Source organism: Staurois parvus, unplaced genomic scaffold (assembly GCF_062004578.1).
Source record: "Staurois parvus isolate SC_StPar_1 unplaced genomic scaffold, SC_StPar_1.0 ptg000618l, whole genome shotgun sequence".
Lineage (NCBI taxonomy): Eukaryota > Metazoa > Chordata > Amphibia > Anura > Ranidae > Staurois > Staurois parvus.
In genome coordinates, this window is record NW_028318414.1 from 1441847 (window position 1) to 1458293 (window position 16447).

The window sequence follows — 16447 nt, forward strand, 5'->3', positions numbered from 1 at the left end:
CCCCAACTATGAGTCATTGGTTTGTGAAGCTGAAGGAAATTAGTTCTATGGAAAATCTAACTGTCTCCCTTAACAATAATGATGTATTTTGGGAAATGTGGCGGTCTTGGTCGATGTACACTTTCTTGGCACAATACCTGGACGAAACGCCCTCTACCCCCAAGCACGATTGAGTCACTTTGGGCATAGCTTGTCGGGTGTTTAATTCATATTTTGAACCCTTTGAGTGGGCTGGTTCTGTGGGGGGGGAGTAAAAGGAGCGGGGGTCTGGTTCCTTCCTCCTTCTTTGGCATCTACCCTTCCTCTCAATCCCCCCCACCCCCCTGGGGTTTTTTTTTTCCCATGTGGGAACTGCTCAGAATTCTTCCTTGTGAATTCCCCCCCCCCCCCTTTTTTTTTCTCTTTCCTCCTACCCTGAGAGTTATGTTACACAATTGTTTTTCTTTCTATGGTCCCACGGTTTATGGGATCATATTTGCCTTCTATATTGAAAAAGTTTGATCCAGACTGTGTATCTCAGGTTAATTTCCCTACATTTCCAGAATGAGTGGCATTATTTTAGTTCATGACATAGATAATTTGTATCTAGCCTAACGTTCCTAGTTACTGGAACATTTTTGACATGTTGTGCCACAATGTGCTAGTAAGTGTTTCTTGTTGAGTGTATGTCCACGCTTTTTGTCCACTGTGTGATGGTACGTTTTTGTAAATGTACAATGTCTAAATAAAGAATTACGAAAAAAAAACCCCGATTATTTCTATATGTGCATTTAAAAAAATTAACATTTAAAGAAAAAGCATTGTGTTTTAAGTATGTTCAATCACAATACTCATTCAGTATGTTGCTGTTTACTTTGAAAGTACACAATGTAAGAAGCTTTGTTAAGTGTACTTGTACAATGCTTTGAGGTAAAGACAGCCATACCTTTCATGCTCATTGTTTCTGTCACTCTATTAACTAGGTACTCTTTATCAGAATGGACCATAAGACAAATTTTAAACTAATAAAAATGATAAACATATATATATAAATAAATAAAAAGTAAAAAAACCCTCTACATTAAGCAAAGCTTTTAGCTAAAATTACACTCCCCCCCCCCCCACCCCTTCACTCATTAAAAAATTGCTAAGGATTTTTTTTTTAATTGCTTGTGTAGAGGAAGATGAAATAATACTGTGGTGCAATGCAGGAGAATTAAATAGAATATCTCAAGAGGTACATAGCCTGGGAAAAGTGCATCTCAGTATCAGTAGTACAAGGCAGTAAATATCGAGCTGAGTTAAGCCTGGTACACATGGGCTGTATACAGGACGGTATCGGCTGGTTCAACAGAAACATGGGCCGACATTTGCCCTATGTGTACAGCAGCTTGTCCATTGTCTGTTGAACAGGAATGCTGGAAAAACAGCAGCCGATCAGCACTCGCAGCCAATGGCAGTCCCTCCGTCAGAACACAATAGCTTAGTGGTGAATGCAAACTCCTCAGTTTTTTTTTGCTCAGCCGGCTGGGTTGAGCAAAAAAAAAACTGTCTGTGTAGCAAGTTTAAGTCTGCATTCTAGCATTCATACTATTCTGGTGTGGTAGGTAGTGGTGGATGTCCCAGTGTGCCACCCAAAGTTACAATGTAATATATAAGGCTTCCATTTGGAAAAAAATAATTTCAGTACATTTGTCTATCTCTTTATGCATTTCAAGATTCTCCCTCCATGTTAGAGTCTGAATGTCTGATAGGAGACACTTCATAGTAGGTGGTGTAGGTGACAACCAGAGACTTATTTTTCTAGGATAAAAGAAAAACTGTGTGTATCAAGCAGGTAGTTATTCTGTTGACGTGTGGTATAGGTGACCGGTAGCCAAACAGACACATCGATGGGTCCTTGAAGTAAAGTGGTTTTCTGGACAGCATCGATAAATCTAGTTACATTGTCTCAGGAACACAAGGCATGGAGGCAGTCCTATAGACCATATGTTAAGTTAGCGCCCTCCAAATTACACTTGGGGCAGCTTTTAAGGTACATATCAGAGGCCTCAGTTTTATAAAAAAAACCCAATCAAATGCATAGTATGCTCTATGTGGTATCCAACAGTAGTTTTCCCTCCATGTCTCGTTTACAGTACTGTGTTGGACTTCTGGATAGTTCAACAGTATTTGGTCACAGGCATTTGCTTGAAAGAGAAGTGTTTTTTTTTATTGCTGCATCTGACCCCACCAACTCTAAGGATGAGAACTGAGCGATCAAACACTGGTTCTCCTATCTACTGTCAGTCACCGGTGTCTGCTCTGCTCCTCCAATGCTCACTGGAGAGCTGGGCAGTGGAGGGGGAGGGAGCAGCTAGCTCAGCCTCTTGGCATCTCTGTGAGAGGCTGAGCCAGGTGCTGGTCCAGGCTTCTGGTGGGGATCTTTCCTGAGCCTGGACCAGCTCTGTGACATCAGCTGACGGTGGGCTTTAGCCCGCTGTTGGCTGAAAACGGGCCATAGGAGTGCAGAACAAACTGCACTCCTCTGATCCACAGGAGAAGTAAAGCTAAACAAGCTTTGGCTGCACTTCTTCTTTAATGGTTCTTAAAACAGTAATGAACAAACATCTGAAAAGGATAAAAGATCACAGATTTTTGTTTCTTTAGTCTAGGCCCTGGTGACCCTAGTAAACCCTTCCTGGGTTACCATTGTCGCTACACCCAGAAGGCCAGTACCATCATCAGAGGATGCGGCACCCATGGTTGCCAAAAAGAATGTCAAATTTCTATTTGTCTGACCACAAAACAGTTTTCCACATTGTGTTTCGGCCTTGTGCCCTTTTGATATTATGTACTTTAGATGATGATATATTTAATGTCTTTGCAATTTTAGGTTGAGAAACATTATTGGTGAGCCTCTGCCTATCTTTACATCTGAGACACTCTGACTCTCTGAGATGCTCTTTTTATACCCAATCATGTTACTGACTTGTTGAAAATTAACTTAATTATTTGCAAAATGTTCTTCTAGCTCTTCCTCCTACTACCGCTTTGCCAACGTTTTGTTGCTGTGTCCCTTTGTGTACCTTTTTGGAATTGTGATTGTATCTTAAATCGAAATTAAACTCTCCTATCATTTTCAGCCAGCTTCCATCTTAGCTTCTGTTTGATCTTATGACACCAGCCATTTGATGGTTTGACAATTTGGTTGAGAGCATAATCAAATGTGACAGTTACATTCCTTTCACATGCTGGGAATTTAACTGTTTTTTTTTAAATTGATGGGTTTAGTTCTGCTTTAATGTGGTCAATTTACAAAAAATAGCCTTTCTAATGAGTATCAAAGTTATATCTAAGGTCTGGGTCACACCACAATCATACAGGAATGCGGTCTGCTTTCCTATGCAATTCCTTCACAATTTCATACTTTTGAAAAACATGCCAGATCAAATCCAAGGTACTGCGGTACCCTGCAATGTGGTGCCCACATTCATACTGCTTTTGCAAACTGCGTTTGGGGTGCCAGTAAGAATGTATTGGCAGCAGATATCAGCAGATCACAAAGGCAGTACGTTTTGAACACTCAGAATGAACCACGTTCTCATGTGAACTGACTCTAAAGCCAATGCTATTTAGATAGAATGGGGAATGTTTAAGCCCTGTAAAAAAAAAATTTCCGGCTGTGTAATGTTGCTGAGATTTCTCTTTACTTCTGTTCTGTAGACCCAACAGGAAGTGACAATAAATCACCAAAAAGTGAAGGGGATGCTTTTTAACCACTTGACCTCTGGAAGGTTTTACCCCATGCATGACCAGGAAATTATTGCTATTCAGCACTGGCAATTGCACGGTCATGCAGCGCTGTACCCAAGTGAAATTTATATATATTTTTTCACATAAATAGAGCTTACTTTTGGTTGTATTTAATCACAACTTTTATTTTTTGCTATATAAACAAAGTATTAGCAAAGATTTTGAAAAAAAAGTTTGTTACAAAACTTTGCAAACAAATGATCTTTATTCATAACTTTAGTCCAAAATGTAGCCTGCTGCATTTCTTTGGTAAAAGTAACTCAAATCAGTGTATATATTTATTCTGTGTGAAAGCTATAGAGTCCATTAACTATGGTATATATATTTGAAAATTGATCAGTCTTGATGTACTGACAGTCTATCTCATTTCTTGAAACTGTAAAATGCAAGGACAGTACAAATACCCCCAAATTACCCCTTTTGGAAAGTAGACAATCCAAGGTATTTAGGAAGATGCATGGAAAGTTTTTTTAAGTTGTATTTTTTTTTTGCACAATTTTTTTGAAAATGAAGACATTAAATAAAATTACTTTTTATATATATATATATATATATATATATATATATATATATATATATATATACTGTCACTTGTGCATTAAAGCACCATTATATGATGGATGTGGTGAGTTCATGGATGCTGACTGGTGACAGCATGTAAAAAAAAAAAATGTTTTCTATTTAATTTTTTAAGCATATTTTTTCTTTTTTTTTACAATTCTTTTACATGCTGTCATCAGTACTACTGTACTACTCTGGGAGGGTGATCAAGATTTTTTTTTCTTTTTTTACACTCTGGTTGTTACAGTGATGATCCTGTAACAGCAATCATTTTAGCTTTCATTCATGACTCATTGTTTACTAGTGAGATGCTGTGATTGGCCTCAGCTATCACAAGGTACAGGGTGCTGTGTTTGGTCCAGGTACCATGTGATCATTGGTGATCAATCACAGATCACACACAGTAGTAAACAATGATGCCATGAATAGATTCCATTTGTGACTGTTGTTTATTAGGTGACAAGTGAGTGCACAGCGGTCGGCCAGTGGCTAAAAAACTGTCACTGCAACACGTGTCTCCATTGGAAGATAACCTCTCTATTCTTGTTCCCCCCCCCCCATACACATTTTCAGTCCCAATGACAGTGTTTTCAGGACAAATACAGTAAATCTGCTTAAAAAGGACATAGAACCTGACAGGGATTCTAACTCCTCGCCACTTTATTCTAAACTAATCTTTTTTAATCTTAATCTTTATTTTATGTATACTAATCTTTTTTTAATCTTTATTTAATGTATACTCTATAAATATATCGGTTTTTTTTTTTTTTTACCTGTCACGTGTAACATGCTGTGATACACTATAGTTCATTGGAACATGCTGTGTAAAAAGACAACCTGTCCTGTTTTTTAACCGTGAACACCAACACAACGTATTACGCATCTATATTAAAACTATAATAATAAAAATATAGGAGGCAAGCAAATAAACTTTGAGTTTCAGGATGACTTTCACATAACCTATAATAATCCACAGTATGCACCTATTGAAAATACACAATAGTTTCTTTATACGGATTTTCATGTAATTGTTTTTATATAATCTGAGACGTTAGTTGAGTTCACCATAAAATGGACCATATAATATTCCTTCCTTCTATACACTTTAATATATATATAAATATATATATATACTTATGCTGAACCCATGTGAATATGTGAACAGCATTAGAAATATGTTCTGTCACATATGTTTTGCTTTCTACATTTTTTTCTCTTGGTAGAAGTTGCTACGGCAACCAAAATGTCAGAATACTTTGTCTTCTCTGATGTAAATGTAAAGCACATAATAATCACCTCATAATGACAACTCATGTTGACCGCTGACGCCCATTTCGATTGGCCTATCTTATTATGTATTGGTGTTTTTTTCCTCCTCGGAATACAATTGCCGGACTGTTTGGTGCCCTTTGGGAATATGAAGGCAACATTCCAGTGTCAGAAGCCTCTGCGTCTAGTATAACATAACAATTGTGTTTGTTGCATATTAATTGCACATCGCCCACATCAGATATGTTCTGCACGGGTTCAAGCAAATGTTTTCTTTTTGGGTAATTAATGAGGATTGGTATTTGCGAAGGAGGCTCCTTCTTTTACTGAACCCATTAGCTTCTGCCCTCCATGATCCGCTATGGTAAAGTGTCCATGGCCTGGTATCTTATCTTCTCCTACAGTACCAGCATAATAAATGTAATTATTCAAGAAATGAATTCACAGGAGTGAACTGCAGGTTATTTAGGTTTTCTTAGGTTCAATTTAGGATTTATTTGTGAAATTGTAAACTAATTTAAATGTCAAGTATGGGGAGCACTTGTTCTGAGTTTGTAGTGTGTAAAGTCCATCTCCGGGGAGAGTAAAACTCCTCCGTTGTGGTGGGGCTGTCCCTGCTCTGCATGGGTAAATGTTAATGTATGTATTAGGGAACTGGGAACAGCGATTTTACTAAAGCTGGCCGTACACTTGTAGAATTTTGTTAGAAAATTGTAGTTTTTTAGAATGCTTAATTAACTTAAAGTGTTACTAAACCCACAACAGTAAAATCAGTCTGTATATGCAGTAAAGCATGCTTGTTATACTCACTGTGGAACCTGAGGGGTTAATCCTCTGCATTGTGTAAAAAGGTTGTTTGATCCTGTCTTCTCTGATTCTTCTACTGTCCCCAATCCACCTGGTGATAGTACAGAGCTCTAGGAGTCACTCTTCACTTGCTCACTTTAGTGTGTATTGCTAGAGAGGTTTTTTTTCTTTGGGAGAGTGCATGTGATCAGCACATGGCCAATCAGCACTGTCCACACAGAGCACAGGGGTCCTGCAGCCTCATAGGACAGTCAGAGGAGAATGAAAACTTCTCCTACAAGCTGTAACCAGTGCTCAGCTTGACACTGATAGAAGTCCAAAGACTGCTATATACTGCTGATGAGAAAAGGTATTTAGCAGTTTATATTTACTAAAGTAATTGCATTTCCATGTTCTGTGTACTGTGGGAGACTGGATATAGTGAATGCAGGGTCCTGGGTTTAGTAGCAAGGGGATGACTCAACAATTAGTTTTGACCAAAGCAAGCAAGAAAACTGAAGGACAAGAATTTTTTTTTTTTTTTTAATTTAATTGAAACAAATGAATTTTGTTTTTGGTAAAATTGGTATCTGGCCAAGAAACATTGTAACTAGACTTATGTACATGCACTTTATACCAACAGTAGAAAACAAACATCGAGGCATTGAGATGGTTTTTGAATAAAACATCATCCAAAATCACTCAAGTTCATGAAGGCACCTTGTAGGTGGGCATGGGGCCTAGTGTTGGGCACTCAAAAAGGAAGGACAGACACACAAAGGTCTGAGATTTCAAGGTAGTGTATTTTCAAGAACATTCCTGGCAAGGGGGGCAACTAGCAGGCAGTGATGCAGCAAGGCATCAGTAATGGAAAAGCTTCACGCAGCACAACTGACAAACAGTCCGTATTCTGCCCCTTCTCCTCTGGAACATCACCTTATGATAGGCACACGTTCCCTATCCAGTGGGTTCCTGTCTCTGATCTAGCCACACGCACAATGTGCACCTCAATAAAGATGGTCAATGTCCATTCAGACACTCATAGCATGTATGAAGGCTGTATGGACATGAGTTCTTTCTGGCCTCCACTCTCCTTATATGATGGTTGCTGACAGCGCCACCTGTGTAGGGAGGTCAGCCTACATCTACCTACAACCATCGATTCTCTACTCCTCCCAGCAGCCAGCTTTCCTGGGAAAAAAAACTCTGTGCTTGCAGTAAGTCCCTCTTTCCACTGCAAGGGTTAACTGCTCTTTTTACCTAGGAGATTATGATAAATTTTTATATATTTCACTTATTCCTTGCTCCTATAGGCTTTCCCTCCTTCCTTTCCCTCCTTGGTCGCAGCTCTCTGGCTTCTTTCTGTACAATGCAGGACCAGCAGTTTCCAGAGCAAATTCCAGCGCATCACAGTAGAAGTGAGCACTAGCTATCAAGGAGCGATAAAGGAGATAAGTATATCACCGTATTCATCATCCAATAAGGCAAAAAGAGCAGTTAAAGTGAAAGTAAAGGCTACATATTGTTGCTACATATCAGTTATACTCAGCTCATTAGTACCCCTGTTCAGCAGATCCCCAGCTTGTTAGTACCCTCGTTCAGCAGATCCCCAGTTTATTAGTACAATTGTTCAGTAGATCCCCTACTCAGTAGAACCCCCCCTCCCCCCAGCTCTACTGATCCCCCTGTCAGTAGTAATTTCCACCTCTGCTGAGCCTGTGGTTTGCTGACCCTCTTTCCAATCCCCAGTCACCTCCTGCTATATCACGCCCACACTGTCCACCATATCTGACATCTGCTACTTTGTCCCACTCTGGTCTTCCAGCTCTGCTTACAATCCTTACCTTGTCCTGTGATCCCCCAATGTCCTCCTGCTGTGTCCTCCGGCCATGTCCTATGGCCGATGCCGGCATCCTTCTTCCGGGTTCCCTTCCCTGTGAGTGTCGGTACGCAGGGGGGGCGGAACCGGAGGGAGATTAAAAAAGTAAAAACATGACATACACACAATACATTGTAATCTGTTAGGATTACATTACTGTATCAAACCATTTCCAATTTTTAAATGTTGTCCCTAGTGCTTTGTCCAGTGCCCTGCCTGCACTTTTACCATTCTTTCTGCCTGGAAACTTGAGAACGTCCATGGCATCCAAAAAGCGTCCCTTTAGGTCAAAAGCGGTTTAAGACCAGCTAGAAACAGCGATAGTAAATTAGAATCACTTGCAGAATTGAGCGATAGTGATTCGTGGGGAAATTCATCATCAGACACTGAAAACTATTCTGCGACAGCTTAGTGATATGCGAACTTGGTGCTGTATTTCAAATTTCAGTGTTTTTGAATTATTGAATTAAATGTATTATTATTATATTATTATTTTTTATAATTATTTATTATATTATGATTTATGATTTCGTGTTTCAAACTTTATCATACCCGGGATGTTTACTAGACTCTTGTTTGGACAGATTTAAGTGAGTTATTCTTAAGAATTACAAGCCAACAATATAAAACAACACATTTCCATGAAAAACAATGTACCGCTTTGACATTCAAAAATATTGATTAGTTAAACCACCAAGGAGGTTAAATGGCATTCAGAGTGCTTTAAAAAAGCAGGTCAAATGCCACATTTTGAAGCAAGTGTAAACGAGGCCTTAAAGTGGAAGTGCAGTCAAACTTCACCTGCATCAGGTGCTTCATGACACAGGGTTTCTGCATCAAGAGACTGGACCAGAGCAGATTGAAATAACATATTTCCCCTATATTACCAGCACTATACAACATAGTTAGGAGGAGGGAGGAAGCAGTAGTTTTAAAGTGAAAGTTCAGTCAGACACGAGCTATACTTTATTCTTTATTCTACTTCTACCCGCATTCTGGGCCTATTCTATTGACCCTGCAAAGGAAATATCTGTATACTTACCTATGCTGAGCATGCTCTGGTCCGGTCACATGATTGGGTCCCAGCACTGGCTTCAGTGAAAAAGAGAGATTACCGACAAGGGCTGCAGAGCCTAGGTGATGATGTCAACCATAGGCTTTCAAACCATTTTACATACATTTTGTCCCTAGTGCTTTGCCCTGTGCCCTGCCTGCTTTTTTACTGTTCTTTCTGCCTGGAAACTGAGAAAAGTCCATGGCATCCAAAAAGCATCCCTTTATGTCAAAAGCGGTTTTAGACCGGCTAGAGAACAGCGATAGTAAATCAGAACCACTTGCAGAATTGAGTGATAATGATTCGTGGGGAAATTCATCATCAGACACTGAAAACGATTTTGCGACTAAGTTCAGTGATGTGCAAACTTGGCGCTCTATTTCAAATTTCAGTGTTTTTGGTTTGATTACATTATTGAATTAAATGTAATATTATATTATTATTTTTTATGATTATTTATATTATAATTTATGATTTCATGTTTCAAATTTTAACATATCCGGGATGTTTACTAGACTCTTGTTTGGACAGATTTCAGTGAGTTATTCCTAAGAATTACAGGTCTACAATAAAAAAAAGACTATTTCCATGCAAAAAAATGTACCGCTTTGAGCACAGAAATAGTGACATAATCAGACCGCTAAGGAGGTTAAAAAACAATGCCATATTCTCCTGCTACAAGAGCATTGTTGTTGTTGGTATTGCGTCACAACTAGGACAGTCTATGCCTTCAGTCCTTATTCACCCTGCAGCTTCGTGTCCTGCCACTAAAGTGAGTATTCAGCGTGGTCCCTACAGCCCTTCCTCTGATTTATAGACTGTTCACATTACTGCAGATCTCAATGTTTTTATCTTCCATTACATTCAAAATGATTTTTTTCCCACAAATTACATTTCACTGCCTACAGAGCTGGCATTGGCAAGCAGTGACACTAACTATATGCTAATAGCTTTCTGGTTAACCCTTAGAAGTGACCTTGTCAGTATTACAGTGATTATCATTTCCAGTTCAGCTTCCCTTGGGCAAGAATCAGAAGGATGACAGCTTTTTTGTCATTGATAGTGTACGGTTTACATTTAACAACACAAGTATAATTAGTGATAGACACAAGAAGAATAGCATTGGCTTGAACTCTGCCTCTGCTGTACAGCTGGTTTCCTGTTAGACCGCAGTACATTACAGATATAATTTATTCATCTTTATGGATTGCTACAAAACATACAGTTTAGTCAGCTTTATGTAAACCAGAGCATCTGCAGTCTTTTGCAAGTAGTTTGAAAGAAAAAACATTTTTTTCAGCTGTCAGTTCTGCTTGGTCGCGCCTCACCATTGATCTGATGTTACCGGGAGCAGAGTTGGTGCACACAGGAGACAAAGAGCTGCTGGAAGTGTGAAGGCTGGAAAATCCAACGAAGAAAATATCATAAATCTAAAGATGACTTGACACGCAAAATGGTTTTAGCAATGAAAAATCCTTCCCAAAGCCTCGACATTTAAAAGTCCACTCTTGGGGATCCACACAGCTTTTGAGATATTTGCCTCCATACATCCCCTGGAAAAGTTTGAAATAGAAAAATAAAATGATTATTTAATATCCAAAGTTACCGTGAACTTCCTAGTAATTTGCATAAATACATTTCTGACATGTCAAAATATACTGCAACAGTATAATTTTTTTATAAAAAGCTATCTTGTGAAGTTGAATTTTAGGTATAGATATTTTTGCATTGTTACTTTGGTCCTGATTGTGCTATACCTGACATGTGTCATACCTGTGGGATCCCTGTAGAAGCTGGAAATCACTGTAGCAGGCACCGCTACTACAGTGATCTCCATGAGCTTCTGGGTTCTATGCTGAGCGGCTGCCCTGCTGCTTACTCAGCATAGGAGGTATCTTGAGAACAGGTAACCAACCCCCTTTCCCTCAAAAGCAACAAACCATCAACATAAAAAAATCAGGTAACAAAAAGGTAAGTAACTGGCATTATTTTTCCAAGTAGAATATGGACATTGGGGGGTGTAAGGTTCACCTCAATAGTTAAACTCCATAGCAAGGTTTAAATTTTGAGTTGTGCTTTAAAAAAAAATACATTGAGAAATGTTTCAAACTTTTAGATTTGGTCTCACCATTTTACTGAGAGGAGGAAAAGAAAAAAACAATTTACTGACCAGACTATAGGTACATTGTAGGTACATTTTGCTGTGATGTTGGAGAACAGTAATAGTAATTTAAAGGTTAACCACTTGCCCTCCTGAGGATTTACCCCCTTAATGACCAGGCCTCTTTTTGCTACTTGGCGCTGCACTCATTCAACTCATAATTGCGCGGTCATGCAATGCTGCACCCAAACGAAATTTACGTCCTTTTTTTCACACAAATAGAGCTTTCTTTCGGTGGTATTTGATCACCTGTGCGCTTTTTATTTTTCACGCTATAAACAAAAAAAGACCAAAAGTTTTGAAGAAAACCGATGTTTTTTACTTTCAGCTATAAAAAATATATAGTAAACTCAAAGTTGGTTATAAATTTAGGCTAAAATGTATTCTGCTCCATGTTTTTGGTAAAAAAAAATTCCAATAAGTGTATATTGATTGCTTTGTGTGGAAGTTATAGCGTCTACAAACTATGGTATAGATACTGCAATTTACGCCATTTTTTTGCTATACAGCGCTGCGCTAGTTTAATGGACAATTATGCGGTCATGCAATACGGTACATAAATGAAATTTATGTCCTTTTTTTCACACAAATAGAGCTTTCTTTCGGTGGTATTTGATCGCCTGTGCGTTTTTTATTTTTTGCGCTATAAAAAAAAAAAGGCTGCCAATTTTGAGAAAAAAAAAAAAACAATATTTTGGACTTTTTGCTATAAAACATGTCCAGTAAAAAATATTTAAAAATCAAATTTCTTCATAAATTTTGGCCAAAATGCATTCTGCGACATGCCTTTGCTAAAAAAAAAACCCAATACGTGTAAATTAATTGATTTACGTGAAATTTATAGCGTTTACAAATGGCGGGAAAGATGGGATTTTTAATTTTTTTTTATACTATTAATGGCAGCGATCAGCGACTTATGGCCTCGCGCGTGCCCCCTACCGGTTTTGCAAACACACTTTTTAAAACGTGGTTTTGCCCAGCCGTGCCGCCCTGCCGCCATATTTCTACAGTGGCTGGGCGGCATGTGGTTAAAAAGATAAACTAATTTGTCAGACATATTTGCCCTCTTACTTGTCAATTAAGACCTAATAGAAGGATAGAGACTATCATCTACTGTATACGAAAAATCACCCAACTGTAGGAGGTACAAGATAGGGCCCACAAGCAAACTAAATTGGAGCCTTTCCCCTGAAGTGCCCCCTAGTGTCAGGAATTCATATTTCTCTTGTTTGAGAACTGCATTGTGACGTCTAGTGTTTCTTGAATTGCATTCCAGGAGTTGCTTGTCTTGATCTGAGAGAACTTGGAATAATTTAAGACTTTACATAAAGTCTCACAAATCTTTCATGAATGTCTTCATGTTATATAGTTTGAATACCATGTCATAGATATGTTATTTTTTATTGCAAAAGAACATATTCCACACTCCTTTTTTTCTTTCTTTTTCAATTTTTATAGAAAAAACAAAAACCGGCTTTGGAAAACAAACTGAAAAAAAAAAAGTTTTTTAAATCCCAAGTTTTCCATTTTTTTCTAGACTTTCCCATCTCTACGCTCAGCATGTGCACCTTTCAGAGGACACATTTCATTTTCTGAATGAACATAAGGGCTTGTTCACACAAGGTGCAGTGACATTTTTCCACACTGGATGAACACCAACTACCACTAGGGCACATAGAAACCAATAGATTCTATGTGCCCTGTTCGCACAGCAGTTCAGCCCAGAGGTGCTGTGCAGTGAGCTCTGGCAAGATGCAGACATGCTGCATGTTACCGCATGTTAGGCATCTCATTTCACTGCACAGCAGTCACTATTCTGTTTTGCAGTGACATAAAGGGAGAAATTTATTAAAACTGGCGTGTGCATAATCTGGTGCTCTGCAGAGAAACCAATCAGCTTCCAGGTTTTAGTGTCAAAGCTTAATTTAGAAGCTGAAGTTAGAAGCTGATTGGCTACCATGCACTGTTGCACCAGATCCTGAGTACTCCAGGTTTAGTAAATTTCCCCCGAAGTGTCACTTTGTGCACTTCAAGTAAAGTTGACCAAAAAAAGGTAACTGTGTGATGCACTGAAACTCCATCTGAAACTGACAGCTGACCGCACATTAAACCGGAGCGCTTTGGTGGTTGTAGGCAGTATGAATGGACTCTAAATCACTTTCTGAATGGATGAGGTGTGTTGGTGACATCACAATCTCCATATTGTCCAATCAGGATACAAGTGTTGATTGACAACAGCTGCTCGGCTGAGCCTTTCTATCATTGCTACTGACTGCAGACTGGAGGAGCTTTCACTAGTAGCATCAGTGTGATGTGCTCCAGCTTGGTCCTGACCACTGCTCCACAGCGCCAAGTAAAGCCCAGCACACACATATTGAAGTTTAGCCAGTTCAGTAGGAAATGTCAGTACATGTTTACTGCTGTCTGTTCAACAGAAATTGATCTAATGACTATCGAATGGTCATACTGGAAAACCAGCATCCAATCAGCGCTCGCAACCAATGGCTGCAGTGCCGATCAGTGTACTCTCATGAGAATACAATAGAACAGAAGGGGAGATCCTTACATTAGTGTCACTTGTGTTGATGCAAGGATCTGTTTGTTTTTGTTTCATTCAACCCACTGGTAGAAAAAAAAAAGTACATGTATACCTAGCCTAAAAGAGAAGTGTGTTTTTTTTCCCCAGATTATACTGACCTAGGTGGATGCAGCATTGGTCTGATTCTGCATCTGTCCCCTGCCGGCTCTAATGGTGAGAACTCAGCGATCACATGACTGGTGATTGTTGACTTCTCACCACCGCTGTGAGCAGAGAGCGGTGACTGTCAGTCAGCATTGTCTGCTCTGCACCTCCCCCCACACACTCACTGGAGCACAGGGCTGTGGAGAGAGAGGGAGTGGATGGTTCATGCTCTCAGCACCTCGCTGAGGGGCTGACCCAGGTGCCACTCCAAATTCTGGGGTGGATCCCGACTTTAAAGTCGGGATATTTCCCCAGCCTGGACCGGCTGAGTGACATCAGCTGACAGCAGGCTTCAGCCCACTGTTAGCTGCAAAAAGGTCACAGCAGTGCAGAATGAGCTGCACTCCTGTGATCCACAGGAGAAGTACAGCTAGAAGAGCTTTTGCTGTACTTCTCCTTTAAGCCATAGACTTAGATTTGCCTTATTTTACAGTCAGAGTATATGTAATGTGGTGACAGTGCTGCTAAGGGCACATTGAACTGCAAATCACTGCCACTGCAAACAAGAAAATGGAAGGACATACAATACAAAAGGGTGCAGCGCTCCTGGAATCTATAATACATGAAACTAATAAATACTATGTTAAAGTGATCATGTGCAAATAAATATATACGCTACTAATTAATAGTGCTGGAAATTGCGAAATCAAATATAAAAGTTCATAGAAGAGGTGATGGTAGGATCCCAAGTGATGTAAGGATGTCTTATGATGGAGACCGTAGGTCAGGTGATATAGGATAATATGATTGCGCACTCACCAGATACGCAAATCAAATGCGCATAAACTGTAGAAATCACAGGTCATCCAATATCATCAGAAGGATCTGGTCAGATCTGGTCACTGTATACCACACTCCCTGACGACACTGCCACACCTGAGGATCACCTTGCAATGGATGTAGCTTGCTCTGTGTAGTCAGCTCCCAAAGGAGCTCAAAAGAACAAAGGCGCCCACATAGTGTAGTATTTTTAGAATGTTTATTCCGTTCACAGGTAAGTGGTACAGATAGGAGTAAAATAAAGGATTACTGACCATAAACGTAAGCAAGATGGCCGCCGGGGCCCCTCGTGGCGCCGGCGGCGTGGCGTCACACCTGCTGTAGCTCTGGACTGACGCGTTTCGAGCTACTGCTCGTAGTCATAGGGGTTCAGAAAATGGAAGTCTCTGGCAGGATCAACAGGTATTTTATTCAAAAGTAAAATAATTTAACAAAAAGCTTACACTGATAAACGCATATTGAAGGCTTTTAAGTGTGTGCTTTGAGGGATTTACAAATGCTTTACTGTAATCCATGAGACGCATACTAGTAGCATTAACCACTTGCAGAAGTTTTTTTTTTTTTTGTTACTTTACTAAGATATACCTGTATACTGTTCAGCCCATTTCCTTATGTCTGTGATCTGGTGATCCTGGAACACAGTGCTGCTAGTGCTAGTGATGCTTGCCACCTTGATGCAACATTGCATATTCCATGGGCTGAAATCACAGAGTAAATAGCACCACAGTAGCACAGGAATCTTTTCCAAAATTGCACCGTGCTGAGTTGCATTGATGGGAATGGGCACACCATTAAATCAGAAGTTGCACTAGTGTGAACCAACACTAATAGTGATATCACCAAAACTCCTGAGATTAGCAGTCTGAGGCAGCAGTACCCTAGAACTCACACTGCAGTTATATATCTTTGAGTATAGGAAGAGAAGTATCTTGAAAAACTCACATACCAGGGCATGCATTGCACTATACACTGTGCATGTTTCAGGAGGAATTCAAGAATAAAGGTACATTTTTCAGTGTAGGCACAATTAACATTTCTAGATGTTCCCTATAATTTAGCAAATGCTAGCATTTTGAGTTCAAGTCTACTTCGTGCCAAACACGGCAATTATCATTCAAATATGTACTCGCTTAAAGTGAAAGGAAAGGTTGGACAACAACATACCTGTTAGATGTGGCTTTGAGACTCCCTGCAGAATTTTCTAGTAAATTGCCATCTAAATACATTTATTTCAATGCAGTCATGTGACCGCACAACTCCTGCTGGTTCAATTTAGATGGCGATTAAGTAGAAAATTTCAATAGGGGTATCAAAGCATTGGGGAAGCAGCATTTAACAGGTATGTTGTTGTGTAGCCTTTCCTTCCACTTTACAGTATATGACACTTTCCCTTTAAAGCAGACAAATCATCTATACATTTTTATGTTCGTGTTTTAGGTT

General features: G+C 39.4%; 1 protein-coding gene and 1 long non-coding RNA gene across 2 annotated transcripts in view; one reads left to right on the forward strand and one right to left on the reverse strand.

The window, feature by feature from the left end:
• The window catches only part of RASGRF2 (Ras protein specific guanine nucleotide releasing factor 2), a 454295-nt gene that overhangs the window by 76964 nt on the left and 360884 nt on the right, over window positions 1–16447 (forward strand). The gene's annotated exons all lie outside the window — the stretch shown is intronic.
• On the reverse strand, window positions 10451–15390 carry LOC149449451 (uncharacterized). The gene is made up of 2 exons (XR_016315396.1): window positions 14987–15390; window positions 10451–10876 (listed from the first exon to the last, which is right to left on the reverse strand). It is a non-coding gene; the product is annotated as an uncharacterized LOC149449451 (long non-coding RNA).